Raw genomic sequence first — 13,498 nt, 5'->3', positions numbered from 1 at the left:
CTGTGCAGCCGGACGGGTCCCGGGTCCTGACCCCAAGCAGTGTCGAGAGCCCTCGACTTAATTGTGTGCCAGGACTCGGCACGTCACTCCACCTGAGGGTGTCATCACGAACCCTGTGCGTCTCTAATTACCAGACACACACACACTCTCTCTGCCTGCGAGTCATGAGCCCGTCTTCAAGACGGAGAGTTGTAATGCTATTAGCATTCTACAGCGCACGACGCACGCATAGAACACGTTACAGGAGAGAGCTGATATTCCCACAGCTGGTAGAGGAATTCCTCGCCTTTTATAGAGCCCAAAGGTCGATTAAACAGGTTCAGTGGACCCTGTCCGTATTCAGCTCACTTCGTATACCATTTTACGAGGTGCGATCGGAAAGTTTCAAGACTGTGTCAATAGCGGGCGAACCGGATGTAGTACGAGCTTCTGCCGCTAGGGGGTGCGGCCTACATTCATAGTGAATCAGTGTGCCAGCCGGCATCATCGAATTAGCATTTGTCTCTTAGTTACGGGCGTTTTGGTAGTGCATTACACCGACCCTCCTGCGATTTCGGAATGGCGTGTGCATCAAATTTTGCCAAAGACTCGCCAAAACGGCTACGGAAACGTATGAAATGCTAAAGCAAGCATTTGGGGAGTCCGCAAACTTTTGTGTGGCATTCACGTTTTAAAAATGGCCGAACCTCTGTCGATGATGACGAGCGTTCTGGACGACCATCTTCGAGCACAACGCCCGAAAATGTTACGAAGATCGACGTCGTACCATCAACGACTTGTGCGACATTGTTGGGATAGGCTATGGGACCTGACAGCTGATTCTAAAGGAAGAACTCCACATGCGACGCATCATGACAACGCGCCAGCGCACACCGCCCTCAAAGTTCGGCAGTTTTTGGCCTCAAACACCATGGCCGTCATCCCGCACCCTCCTTACTAGCCGTGTGACGTCTTCCTCTTCCCAAAGTTGAAAATTCAGCGAAAGGGAAGGAGATTTGAGACGATAGAAGAGATTCAGGCAGAATCGCAGATGGTGCTTGACAGGCTGACAAAGAAAGATTTCCAGGGATGCTTCCAGGCTTGGCAGCGGCGCTGGGATCGTTGTGTTCACTCCCAGGGGAACTACTTCGAGGGTGATGGATGAATTTAATACCTGAGATAAGTGTACGGGTTTTTATAGGCGCAGTCTTGAAACTTTCCGATCCCACCTCGTATGATATCCTTTCATCCACCACGTTTCTCAAGCGACTGTACAACGCCCCACGTCCATCTAGCGCCGTGTCTAGAGGCGAATTCAGCTAGCGTCGTGCTTTACGAAAACACGAATTGCCGAAGCCTCCATCTTCCCCGTCTTCAATGCGGCCAAACGATTTGGCCAACGTTTGGAGAGATGTTAAAAATCTCTTGGGTGTCCGCCGTGAAGTCTTTGTTTGCCTTCCCGATTAGCCGGTGTTTGTGATGAATGCACGAGGCACGTGACGGAATGACACCCTGCCACATAAAAGAACGTCGCTTTGTTAGCGTCTCGCGTTTCAGGATGTCTGGGCTCCACACGAAAGGCGGCTCTTGGAACGCGCGAGTGAGTCGTCTGACATGAAAATCTTTACGTACATCTGATCCATTGCATCTCCGGCTGTGGCTTTCGACTTATTTCTGGTCTCCAATCGAGCACAAACAAAACACTTTGCGCACGATCACATGTAGTGAAAGTATACAGTAGGGAAATTGAGGTTTCCTTCAGACTGTGCCGCTGAATCAACGAATTCCTCTGGGGATACAAGAAGCTGCCTCGCATTTTTGTACCCGTAGCTGCTCCAGGAAGCAGATGTACACTCTAGTGTGTCTGATCTGTACAAGTCCACGGGAGTCTGAGGAATTAAAAGGCGTTTTAATCGGAAAAAGCAACTTGTGAACATTCACTGATACTGGGAACGACCGGCTCTTCAAGTTCCTGAGCACTGCGGGTCTCAACTTTTCGTTGGCTCGATCTATAGACATTCGTTAGGTCTCCTTGGACGAGATGAACATTCAGTCTACGTAGAAATCTTTACGAGTTTAAGTTAATTATAAATTGATAAAAGAAAGAAATTATTCATATTTTGACGTAATTGTGACAAAGTTGTTAATTGAAGACGTCTTTGATGTTGAATCCACCTTTCTTCTCCGTTATTTGAGTTACATCACGTCAGGCGAAAAAAGGTTCGGGTTCAGTAGAACGGGAAACAACAATTTTGCATATTTCTGCTTGTGGTTTTTAACAAAATTAGTGCAGAAGGCAAAATCACGGGGCGTTGCAATCTGGGGTTCGTCGTAAACGGTAATTAAAAATGTGTTTGTGTGTGTGTGTGTGGGGGGGGGTGCCTCTAAAAAAAACACATCGGCGGATTTTTGCCTATGGAGTGCCCTGCGTGTGACACGTGACTCAGCCCGAAAGTGCAGGAACCTGATAGACTAATCGGTTGCAGAAAATTGGCACTGCGATGAAAAGAATTATTTATGGGGCACAGATTGGAGAGAAATTTAAACGATTTTGTAATCCTTCGGAACTGTAAAACGCACCTCGCCAACTGTCTTAGTTCTGCAGATCCCGTCTTTCAACAACAACCACAACCTCAGTGTCGGGTGTTCCAAAAGTCTGTACACATTAGGAACGTCGTTGAAAGTCTACTTTCTTTTTGTCGGGCTTGTAGCAAGGATTTATGATACTTGATCACTTCTGAGACGTCAGGTGACATATCGAGCATCTACTTTCTGCAAGTGAATGTAATTGGTAGTAATGGTTTGTTTAATACTTTTTTAAATACCCTGTATTTTACAAGACAGCACATGAACGTACAGGCCCCGCGGGATTAGTCTATACCAGGAAACGTTTGTACGCAACATTTCACCGCAAGACGTTTCAAAAGCAAAGCACGTCGAGTACAACCCGCCCGGTTCGATCCCGTCTTTCCGGGTAAGTGGATCGCTGAAGGACTTCAAACTGCTCGCTCGTGAACAGGGGAACTACGCGACTGCTGTTGGCAAATCTGCTCACAGAAAGTAAGTTGCGTCTCCGTCAGTCAAACAGCTTTGAATTTTATGTCTCTCTCAGAGTGCAAAAGTGACGCACCACAAGAAACATTTTCTGAAAATTCCGAAGCAAGCGAAGTTTTCCAAAAGGGGTCTTCGGCCAGGGTGGACGGACACTGAACCAGGCACTACAAACACAGAGCAGGGATCCTCAAGCGAAAAAGTCTGCCTCGGAGGAATTCTGTTCTGAATAACATTCTGAAGCGAATCTTTCTAAGGAATGACCTGAATTATTTCCAGAAAAATCAAAGACTGCAACGAGACTGGACACCGTTCTTAATTTATCTCTTCTACATGTGTTTCGTACGACAAAGATGTCAGAAGCGATTCGGCGTAGATCCCCAGCGCCTCTGTGATTCGAGGCGTGTTACATGTCCCTTGTCTCTTGCTTAGTGCAAGCTCGCAAATTACCATCTTCTTGCTGTAACAAGGATCATTGCATGTACCGTCTTAGAGGGGCTTGTATTTGAGAACGTAAGTCACTGTTCAGACGAGGGCCAACTAATCCAATGCTATTTACATACAGGTTGTCCCATAAATATATGCGCACGTTATAATACGGAATAATAACGTTGTTATCGATTCCGTATGTTGTGTTTACGACGGAAAGCTGACGGTGGTCATTTTCAGCATTTTAATAGATTCGCTAATTTACTAAGTGCCAACGCTGGATTATTTTATTAAAACGTCATTTCATTCAATGAATGTGTGTATACATCTTTTTGGGGGCATTTTGTATTTAATGAATATTGTTCGTAAAACCGGTTTTTGTTAAAAAAATTTGTATGATGAAGTCAGATTGTAAGTGGAAACATGCTTCGACTAAAAAGGGGTAATTCGGAATGGGGTGCAACACGGAAGTCCGTCTCCCGACCGGTCACAGATTCAAACTTTGGTTTCCTGAATCTGCCATTCGAAAGCAGATCGCAAACAAACTCACAGCTAAGAGAACGCAACTGAACAGAGAAGCAAGAACCATTCCAGGTCACAGTCTGTACCTAGCTGCGTCTCCCTTGACACTTGCTATGCTCCCGTGGGTTCATCACCGTGTTCACAAAAGCCCGCTCTTCGGAAGGAGATTTTTATAGAACGACAAAATGAAAGGTAGACAACAGAGAGAAATATACAGAGTTGAAGAATGCTCCTCGCTGATGGTTTTCCGTGACTTTCCTCAGTGTCCGTAGACGAATTCTAGCACACTACGGCCCTACCAATCAGTCCGTGGACGCTTCGCTTCACGAAATTTCCACTTCATTATTCAGCAGTCGTCTGTCATTCGACGGCGTACAATCTGAGTTATTGACAGAATCGTTTAATAAACCATAAATAAATAAATACACTCGCAGACAAACTCCACACGGGGATCTCAATTTAGATTTCCCGCGGTAAAGCAATGTATTAGGCGAGTTAATAAACAAGCATTTGCTTTCGACGTAACTTTGACGTGTTTCAAACAAAAATTTTAGAATCCGACGCTGAGAGGCGCTAGTGTCCCTCCCATCCATCAATTTCGGATGACCGACGGAACGGCGGAATTACTACAGGACGGAGGATCGCAAGTGGCGTGATGTCCATGCCAAGTTTCGTGAAAATCCTTTTTTATTTCAAAGCCTGCCAGCGGTAATGATCCTGAGCTTAAGATCTGAACACTGGACCGTATTCTGAGCTACTTCAGCTGAGTTTGCCGTACGCCATTTGCTTAAATATATTTAAATTATTGTCGACTCTGCTCTGCACATAAGAGCACACAGCCGAAAAGAGTTGGAGAGACGTCCATACCCCCAACGGGATCTGAACACGCGGTCCACAGCGATCGAACTTCGGACACCGCAAGGTGGAAGTGAACGCCCCTTCGAAGAGGGCTAAATAAAGTACGTTTTCTGCTGAACAACTATTACGAAAGAACTCTGGAACATACTGAAGTCTTGAGCGGAGATGATGGATGCTTTCATTTATTTATTTAAGACAAAATGTGGACCACGTCATCAGTTTCCTGGTACGGGAACAACTGTAGGCGGAGTTACTTCACTCTCGATTCCCGTTCCACTGAGGCAGTAATCATGAAATAAGTTGAAGATTTCTGTCTTCTGGGTTGTTGCGCTGTGTAGTCTGGTCGATGTTAACCAACGTTTCAGAGGTCATACTGCCTCCATCATCAGGGCGATTAAAAATATGAAGATTTCTGTCTTCTGGGTTGTTGCGCTGTGTAGTCCGGTCGATGTTAACCAACGTTTCAGAGGTCATACTGCCTCCGTCATCAGGGCGATGAATACGGAAGACGGAAATCTTCATACTCACCGCTGTGAAAACTTCAAGTCTTACATGAAAGAAGTTACTTGTCTCCATTTTAAATTCCGTAGCGAAGCTTTTAAAATGTCGTCTGTGCGGAGCAGGCTACTACCTTGAAGGCAAGTCACGTGCAATGAGCATGGCTCTTACAGCACAACTGATCTCGGGAGATTGGACTGCGTCTGAGCTCAGTGATGGGGCCAGGAAGTGGCGTCCCCACGAAAGAACTTCCTTCGAAAGCTTACAGCTGCGCGCAGAGGCCAGCACAAATTAAAAGAGACCGAGTTCCGGTGCACAGCGATTTACTGTTAAAATGCCCCTGTGGGACATACACCCCACTCACACTTAGTGGGTGTGAAGCCGTGATATTAAGAGTCGTGGAGGGCCTTGGGGTGACGTGAAGTTTATTTTATTAGCAATTTTCATCTGTTTCAGTCGACTTAGATCTTTGGCGAGTTAGCAGAATTTTATAATTTCTTCAGTGTGTAGGCAAACAGAATATATATTCGTAAAATTGAAGTCATTTCTTGGGTTTCTGTTCAAAGAACGCGTGTCTGAAGACGGCGCTGAAATCACGTGATCTGTTAGGGCAACTCTCCTGCCAGTTCGGGAGAGGCGTCCCGCACCACACGGTAGGAGACGACGTTGTCCCGGTCTCGTCCTCTGCGTGAGATGTGCTAGGGGAAGAATACCTTTTAGCTGGAATTCCAATGCATGTCACGATGTATTTTTCATATGATATGGCGCTACTGATTAAGTGTGGCAAGAGAGATTCAGCAAACATCGTTAATTAACTATCACGACGTCGAAGAACAAAGTTGAAGTGGCTAGAGAAATATCCTAGTGGCATTTCACTGTCTTCACCAGAGAGCCAGCGGCCTTCTTCAAAGACTGGAAACGAACTGTTACTGTCAACATGGAGTTTCTGCATTCGAAATTCATTTCTTCAGGCCGGATAATTTGAAGTTTACGAAAAGTCCCTTAAAGGAAATGTGCGAGCCTTGCAACCGAAGTGATGATGGCAGTGACAGTTGACTACGAAACCATTTTTATGTCATTCATGATGTGTTACTTCGCACGAATACATAAAAGACATCGCCACTGCTAAAATTTCAAGCGCCTACATCAACTGACGCGTTCGACTGAGTTACGTAACTTTCATACGAAAATCGTGCCTTACGGAAAGTAAGGGAATGTTCATCTGTTAAGGACGTTTCGGGTGCAAAGTGGGAATGAATTTACGAAACGTCAGCGGTTAAGTGCTTCTGATGAGGCGATAGTTTCATGATGTAAGAACACCGCCAGTAATTTACCTTCGTCTTGCGTCAGATATTCTGTCGAAGAGGCTGGATGCAAAGGTCTCGTTGTTTGATTTGCAGCTTCAGAACAAAACAGTTATTTAGAAAGATCACGAATTCCTGGAAGGCAAAAAGTTTCAGGAAAATAAACACACTCAATGGCGCTGTTTGTAGGCTGCTGGATGCGCGGAATTAGGATCTGAATGCTCGACTATTGTACGGACACTTTACAACGAGATATTTTCTAAGACTCGCAGTAAGACGAGTATACGGATAATGTCGTGATACTGGTGAGTCCAGCACAACCAAATGTGCGTTATAAAATTGTCATTTGCTTTCCTATGTAAACGTCGCTCGCACAAAATTAACAATTCAATAGACCCTCTTCGAGAGATTTCCAGTCATGCTCAGGGTGATTTTATAAATAAATCATTACTGTCAGTTCGTTTAACCCCAAGCTCTTCGGTGAAACTATAATTCATAATAAATTCATGTTGAGCAATTCCTACATATTTTGCATCGGTACAGCGTAGCTGGAACTAAACTGAGATGTAAGTGTGGGTACGTGGCGCCAGATGAAAATGTGCAGGGAGTAAGAAGTGGCCGCCGACGGTGTCCTAAGACCTGTTTCCCAGCTGGCGTCATGCAAATCGAGTGAGCCCCTTCGTCTTTAAACCTCTTTTGGGGTTTAAGGTCTGACTGGTCGTGCAGACGTTTGAGTTTGCATCTGTGTCAGACTTTTTACTGATGGTCCTGTGAGTATCATTTCATCAGCCGTTGCAAGATGAGATGCCTCGACATCTCGTCGGCTTGTCTTGTTCAGAGATGTCATGGCAATGTTTGAGTGACTTTGAACCACAGAGTAACACTTTCCACTTGTGGAATAAAGAGATTCAACTCCTGACTTGTCAGACGCCGAGTTTGTTCCTCCTGATTCTGACGAGGTCACAGTTGGTTTGTTGGCCTCTTAAGTTGCTGTCTTCTGTCTCAGTTCGTCCAGCAACAAACGTTGATTTGTGGGTTCATTCTCTGCGACCTTCCCAACAAATTGGGCCACGCTCGAATTTCACCTCAAGTTTGTCTCCGTCATTGAATCAGAACAAGGCACTTCGGTTCGTGTCTCTGCTCAAGATTAACCTTTCACGCATTATCGACTTTAGTTACTACTGAAAAGTGAGGAGTATTTTTTCTCTGGATTACTACTTCGCAGTCAAAGCAGATACACGGTATCAACTTCTTTATTAACTGTCTTCCATCAGGCAGAATCCTGACATCGATCGGAGAATTGGTGAAAGTCCCTTAGAATCCTTTGTCCCCATCACGTCTCTGTTGGCGCAAATCTCACGCACGAGTTTACGCGTTCGATATGCGTGTAAACAAGCGACAGGGGTTGAACGGCGTCCCGTTCGGACAGCATTGAGATCAGACATAGCAGGTGCGCAGTAGTGGGCGTCATTTAAATATCCTGGTGGAATATTTTCAAATCCGTGGCTCTGTGAAGTCATTTCATCGTGACTGACAGATCTCAGCGAGAAAGTTCCGATCACTGAAGCAGAAACGTTTTCAAGGCACGTGTTTACGCGAGTCTGATAAAGTGACGATTTAAGTCACTGGAGGAAAATCTGCCTGGCAACGAGCAGCGTGTTCAAGATGAGAAAATATCTTAATTGGTTAACGGGACTGGTTTCATCGCGGCGGTAAAGATAAACGGAGGATGAAAACCCCAGCGCACGAAACCGAGAGACAACGATTAACCCGCAGTAGAATTCTGGTTGAAGTCAACGATGGTCCAGGAATTACAATTTTTAAAACAACTGTGCACGAACTTTAAAAAAACCACACAGGATTTAAAAAAAAAACAGCTGTGCGTTGTTTTGTGGCTTTGACAGGTGAAACTGTATCGGAGAAATAAATGGATTAGTTACACAAACCTGAGTTAATTCACATCACACGAAGCTACAAATTCATTTAAGATGTTTTTTTTTTCAAAAGTGCTTTAAATTGAGCTGGAAAAACCACACATTATAATTGTCGTCCACGCCTTCAGTGAGAAGAAACTCGCGGATAGTAAGTGCGTTGATGTCTGAATCTTTTTTACACAGTGAAGTAATAAAATCTTCCTTGGAAGTTAAATTTTGAAATAGAAATGACACTTAAAGTGGACGAATAATTGCTGGAGATGTAATTTCTAAATACAGAAGTAAGCATGACAATAATTTTATTTACGAAATGGTCAACGCGTAGAATGAGACATTTCTTGTTCTGCGTCGTTATCACTGGTAAGTGTTAAGAGGTCAAGTTGGCCCACGGAAGAAAAGTTAAATGTCTCCAACAGCCTCATGCAGAAACAAGGGAAAAAATCTCTGTTCGCCGCGGACGAATGCGAAGAGAGCAGGCAGGGTGTCTGCGTGTTGCGTGCGAACTAGCTCACGCCTTGTAATTCGTGCCGCGTCGCGTCTGCACCGACTCCTCTCGGAGTTTATTTCCCTTGGGGACGCTAAATCCCATAAATCTCTCGCTGTCTCGATAACAGTATTTCGAATCATTATTCCGCCGCTGGAGACCGACACTGAATAAGGCGCTTGGATTCGAACCCGCAAATGCAGTTTGTCGCAAGGCCTAAAACTGTCCCGCGTTCCGCTTGGATCATCTGACGTATTTGTGTTGAAATCAAAGCCATAATCGTTCGTTGTCAATCTTATGCAGAGAGTTTCTGTTCCCGTCTCACGCCAGCTTTACCGAAGTGTCTCAGAGCTTCAGAGACTTCAAAAACGACTCTGTCATGTGCCAGAAGACATTGGTCTGTCTTCATACCGGATATGTGAGAAAGTGGCTTGATCATTTGATTCAGATTCTGGTACAAAAAGTTTTCGCGCGTAACAGCGCGCTCACTTACCAGCTTGGAATGCGTGTCGTCTCCTTTGGAGGCATCCTAGGCGTCGTGGCGCTGGAAAACAAGAAAGAAGCAAATCAGATAGTGAAGACAGAAACACAACACCTCCCGTTTGTACGAGGCGCGTCCACAAAGTAAGTTTCCCACTCGTCCCACAGCTAGCAAACCTTATATTGCGCGAAGCGACTGTGCGTACGTGATAGAGCAATGACGTAGCATGGCGCATGCACTAACGGCACCTCCCGCGTTCTCACAGTAGCATCGTTGCAGCTGTTGAAGATGGAGGTTCTTATTCCAGCTCCCGCCGACTGTGAAGTGCGGTCAGTGATAACGCTAGGCCGCACACGGCTCGACGGACAGCAAGTCTCCTGCAGGAGTTCAGCTGGGAGGTGTTTAATCATTCACCCTACAGCCCGGACCTCGCTCCCAGTGATTTCCATCTTTTCCTACACCTCAAGAAATTCCTGTCCGGTCAGCGTCAGCGTTTTGAGAATGACAGAGAGGCGGAGATGGTTGTCACACAGTGGTTCCAATCCCAGGCGGCAGACTTCTACGACACAGGTATTCAAAAGTTGGTCCCACGGTATGACAAATGTCTCAATTCCGGTGGCGAATATGTTGAAAAATAGCTGGACACTTGCTGTATCTGTTGCAATAAATATTTCCATGAAATTGTGTTTTGTTTCTGTAAACGGCCCCAGGGAAACTTACTTTTGGGACGAGCCTCGTATATATATTTAAAAAAAAACTATCCCGGGATTATCTCTCGAAGATGAATATTTCTTGTGTTTATCACTGTTTCATACGATGCTGCGTTGAAAATTTCCTTCGGACACTCCTGTACCTAATTGTCGAAACAGAGAAGTGACGATAACTTTCAGGAGATTGTCTCTCCACGAGTGGCATTTTATTTTATCCTACGACGAGCCGTTTGCGACAAACAGGGTCCTCAAGGGGGTTGCGGTGAGAGGGGTATGTGGTACGCATGGGAGAAACGTGAAATAAGTACAAAATTTTAAAAGAGAAACTAGAAGGGAGGAGACAGCTTGAAACACTTTGCCTCAGATGGGAACATGAGCTGGGTTTGTGTTGCTCAGGTGTGGAGTTCTTGTGAGTAATGGACATTACCTTCGGGTTCCATAAAAATACGCCAATGTCTTGACAAGATGAGCCACTGTTAGGTTTTAAAGAAGGATCCTGCTCCATGCACTTGGTTACGTCAAACTGAGAGCTTCAAGCAAAGCGAGCACACGGTAATTTTTGCCTCGTATAGATTTGGGAAGCTCAGTAGAGTTGGGGGCTGTCAACTGAAATGATCTTCGGCAAACTGAGAACAATCAAAAATTAAGCTCGTGTACTGCACAAGATCGACTATCACATTTCATGGATTGTGCCTAATGAAAACATTGATTTTGACGACATAATGCAGCTGTTAAATTGAATAGTGTTTCAGACGCTTTTAACTTCGCCGAAGTGAATGTGTACGCAACGCGCAGCTGCCCAGGTTAACAGATACGTTTAAAGGGTGAAATAGTGTTCGTACTTTCATTTCGTGGGGGGTGATTCTGAAATCTTGCCTTGAGTGTACAAATAAGTACCTTCTTCTGATTTTGTACAATAGGTCAGATCTGAGCTGTGTGGTGTTAACCCGGGGTGGCGGGGGGGACCTTGGGGTTACCTGGGGATAGAGGATACACCGTTGGGGGAGAAAAAACCGCTGATGTTGCACGTTTCAATGGGTGGGACAGAGTCCCGTTTGTGGGGCTTGGCCCTCAGTAGCGATGTAGAGTTCTTTGTGGGGAGGAGCCCTACTTTGGGTAAGGTTGTGCCAGATTAGGTTAGGTTGTGGTATGTTTGGTGAGTTAACAGTCGTTAGGGTGGGGAAGATAAGATATCGTTGACTGTCCACTTGAAACCGGTGAAGTTTCCGACAAATCTATTTATGATGGCTACACGCATTAAGAAGTAAACATTTGAAACTCTGTGTTTCCACCTACGAAAGCAGATGCATACACATTCTGAAACAAAACAAAGAATACTGTTTCTGCGCAACAAATGTCCTATGATGAATCTTTAATTGATATCCGCATTGACACTAAATGATTCATGGATGCACGATGAACCCGTGATTATAACAGCGAAGGATGTACGCACGTTATGCAATTTGAGCTTCGGAATTAAATAGCATTTGTATTGTCAGCGCTGTTAACACGATGATGACACACGCCAGATGGTTTACGCTACACTCAACAGGCCAGCAAACGACTTTTCTCTTTGTGTGTTCTCAGAGTTCTTCGAAACGCGATCAGCAATAACATTCCTCACCAGTATGCAATTAATTACGCTTATCAGCGAGTAGAAGTGGACACTAAAACCCACTGTGTCGCTACAGAATACAATTAAAATAACAGAAAAATTAATAACGGCGAGAAAAGGAGAGAGAGATGAGAAAAGAATCCGTAAGAATCGATAAAATTCGACGGGGCCAGTACCAATCCACCACATAAAATTTACCTTTATAGAATCTTTTTTTTCTTTTCATTCAATAAACTGCCCAGCAGCTGCCAATTGGAAGAGATTTTCGACCTGGGTTGACTAATTGGGCTCGTGATTCATCCTGACTTAGAGCGTCTTACAGATGGGACAGTCGCCCATCTATACGCCCATGAGCGAACGACCGCAAATTCTTGCTTCCGACGACGGACCACCATCGACAGAAATCTCCAGACTTCATGAACCGAAGAATTCCGAAACCAGTCTTACCAACAGTTCCCCGGTTGTCAAAATCTCGTATGGTTCTATGCCAGTCGGGGCAGTGTTAAGGCAATGCGTCATCGCTGCTGAGCGAAACGCACTCAGTTGATTCGCAAACATTAATTAACGCGGTCCAAGTGATTGACTGACTACGAGTGCCACATCGCAATTAGAGTTTGTTCGTCTCGACTCAAAGTCACTAAAACAACGCCTCATCAGCACTGCGAAAGGCAGGTGATTCAGGGTAAATGAAATACGAGGTGCTAGGCGTAAGGAGCGTAGAAAAATCACAAACATATTCGCCTCTCTCTCGTCCCCCGAAGCGGACGTGCGACCTCAGAGAGAGGATATGACATATTAACGCCCCAACCTCCTCCCCCTCTCTGCTACCCATCATATTTCCCCTATTACGCACCCCTCCAAACTCATCTCGTCTCAAAAGGCATCATCCATATCCCTTTCGTACGATGCGTTGTGTAGTTGCCGCTGGAAATGCTAAATCTCTACCTGAAGCGAGCTATTCAATCACATGCGCTCCAGAAGTAATTCAACGCCGCATACAAAATCAGTCTCAACATTTTTCCTGAAGACATTTTTGAGAGGAATCGTAGGACGAGCCTCGGTTGTCTCTCACTTCGTCGCAGAGAAACGTGCGTATTTGATTCCAGAAATCACAACAAAACTGTTATTTACATTTCGTTAGAGTCTGCATGAAAATCGCAAGAATGAGTGTTGATTTTCATCGAGTGGGACATGAGGTACGAGGTGCGATCGGAAGGTTTCCAGACTGTGTCAATAGCGGGCGAACTGGATGTAGTACGAGCTTCTGCCGCTAGGGGGTGCGGCCTACATTCATAGTGAATCAGTGTGCCAGCCGGCATCATCGAATTAGCATTTGTTTCTTAGTTACGGGCGTTTTGGTAGTGCATTACACCGACCCTCCTGCGATTTCGGAATGCCGTGTGCATCAAATTTTGCCAAAGACTCGCCAAAACGGCTACGGAAACCTATGAAATGCTAAAGCAAGCATTTGGGGAGTCCGCAATGGGTCGTGCACAAACTTTTGTGTGGCATTCACGTTTTAAAAATGGCCGAACCTCTGTCGATGATGACGAGCGTTCTGGACGACCATCTTCGAGCACAACGCCCGAAAATGTTACGAAGATCGACGTCGTACCATCAACGACTTGTGCGA

At 45.3% G+C, this 13,498-nt stretch overlaps 1 protein-coding gene and 1 long non-coding RNA gene across 18 annotated transcripts in view; one reads left to right on the top strand and one right to left on the bottom strand.

Annotated features, from left to right (window-relative positions):
• LOC110834996 (uncharacterized) overlaps positions 1–13,498 on the top strand; it is a 358,279-nt gene that overhangs the window by 156,269 nt on the left and 188,512 nt on the right. The gene's annotated exons all lie outside the window — the stretch shown is intronic.
• The window catches only part of LOC147874559 (uncharacterized), a 385,344-nt gene that overhangs the window by 296,983 nt on the left and 74,863 nt on the right, over positions 1–13,498 (bottom strand). Inside the window, exons 2-3 of the long non-coding RNA XR_015534224.1 lie at positions 9,553–9,603; positions 5,397–6,035 (exon numbers count right to left, since the gene is read on the bottom strand). This is a non-coding gene — a long non-coding RNA (uncharacterized LOC147874559). Of the gene's footprint in view, positions 6,036–9,552; positions 9,604–13,498 lie in introns of the transcript that reaches the window.

The sequence above is a fragment of the Zootermopsis nevadensis genome, unplaced genomic scaffold (assembly GCF_977971745.1).
Source record: "Zootermopsis nevadensis isolate Lab colony 2312 unplaced genomic scaffold, Znev_1.0 Znev_ptg000008l, whole genome shotgun sequence".
NCBI classification, from domain to species: domain Eukaryota; kingdom Metazoa; phylum Arthropoda; class Insecta; order Blattodea; family Termopsidae; genus Zootermopsis; species Zootermopsis nevadensis.
This window is presented reverse-complemented; position numbering and strand designations above follow the sequence as displayed.